This window comes from Octopus bimaculoides, chromosome 7 (genome assembly GCF_001194135.2).
Source record: "Octopus bimaculoides isolate UCB-OBI-ISO-001 chromosome 7, ASM119413v2, whole genome shotgun sequence".
Taxonomy (NCBI): Eukaryota; Metazoa; Mollusca; class Cephalopoda; order Octopoda; family Octopodidae; genus Octopus; species Octopus bimaculoides.
In genome coordinates this window covers 110481335-110482567 of record NC_068987.1, presented here as the reverse complement: position 1 = coordinate 110482567, position 1233 = coordinate 110481335, and the positions used below count along the sequence as shown (strand labels likewise).

Sequence of the window (1233 nt, the reverse complement as noted above, 5' to 3'; positions counted from 1 at the left end):
AATAACGTGCTCGGCGCCGCATGTACGTGTCTGGAGCTGCAAGTACGTGCCCGGCACCGCAGCAACCTGCCCGGCACTGCAAGAACGTGCCAGGCTTGGAAGAACCTGTCTGGCGCCGCAAGAATGTGATGGCTACACGTGCAAATTAAGTAGCAGCCATTATGTATGTATGTATGTATGTATGCATGTATGTATGTATGTATGTATATTTAGGCACTGAAGACATGTGACTGAGTGGTTGGCTGCTGATGATAAGGTTGTGAGATCGATTTCCGTCGGTGCATTGTGTCCTTGAGCAAGACACTTTATTTCACGTTGCTCTAGTTAACTCTACTGACAAAAATGAGATGTACCTGCCACATTCTATATCATGCTGAATCGCCCTGAGAACCAGGTTTGAATTACGCATGTCAGTAGAGTGCCCATCCTTTTTCACATTAATTCGATGAGTAGGCTGTTCTGATAATCGGATCAACTGAAACACTCCTCATTGTAACAGACTGGGTAGCGAATGAATAAAAACCATAGATCTATTTGAGTCAACCAATAGAAAACTGCTACATAGCAGTCTATTAAAATAAGATTTCACAGTTTACCTATATTTAAAGGAAATATTTAATCACTCGTGATTATACAAGAGGGTATATAGAATAGCACGTTTGGTGAAATGAGGACAGATAAAACAGAAAGGTATGACAAAAGATTTTTGTACTTTTTACGGCAATATAACTTTTCTGATCACTCTTCCCAGCAGCCTTGTACTTCAGTAAAACAAGGCTTTTCCATATACATGTGTATATATGTACATATATCGATATTTATATCTATCTACCACTCGTTCTCCCTCCCTCTCTCTCTCTCTCTATTTCTCTCTCTCTCTCTTTATCTCTCTCTCTCTCTCTCTCTCTCTTTTTCTCTCTCTCTCTATATATATGCCTGATCGTGTGCGTATGTGTGATCTTGTGTTTGTGTGTCTTTGTGTGCGTGAGCATATATATGTGTGTGTGTGTGTGTGTGTGTGTATGTAAATATATGCATTTGTATAGTTTATCCATATATGTGTATATATATGTACATATATGTATATATATATGTATTTGTATGTGTGTATCTGTGTGTATTTCACTTTCGTTTACAAGATCATATTTCATATCGTCTGGTTGTGTGTGTGTGCATGTACATGTTTATTGTTTATGTATATGTATATATATATATATATATATATATATATAT

General features: G+C 37.6%; 1 protein-coding gene across 1 annotated transcript in view; it reads left to right on the top strand.

The window, feature by feature from the left end:
- The first annotated feature begins 461 nt into the window (after positions 1–461).
- The window catches only part of LOC106867167 (beta-1,3-galactosyltransferase 1), an 8155-nt gene continuing 7383 nt past the window's right edge, over positions 462–1233 (top strand). Inside the window, exon 1 of the mRNA XM_014911958.2 lies at positions 462–690. The gene's annotated coding sequence lies outside the window, so the exon portion shown is untranslated. The remainder of the gene's footprint in view (positions 691–1233) is intronic.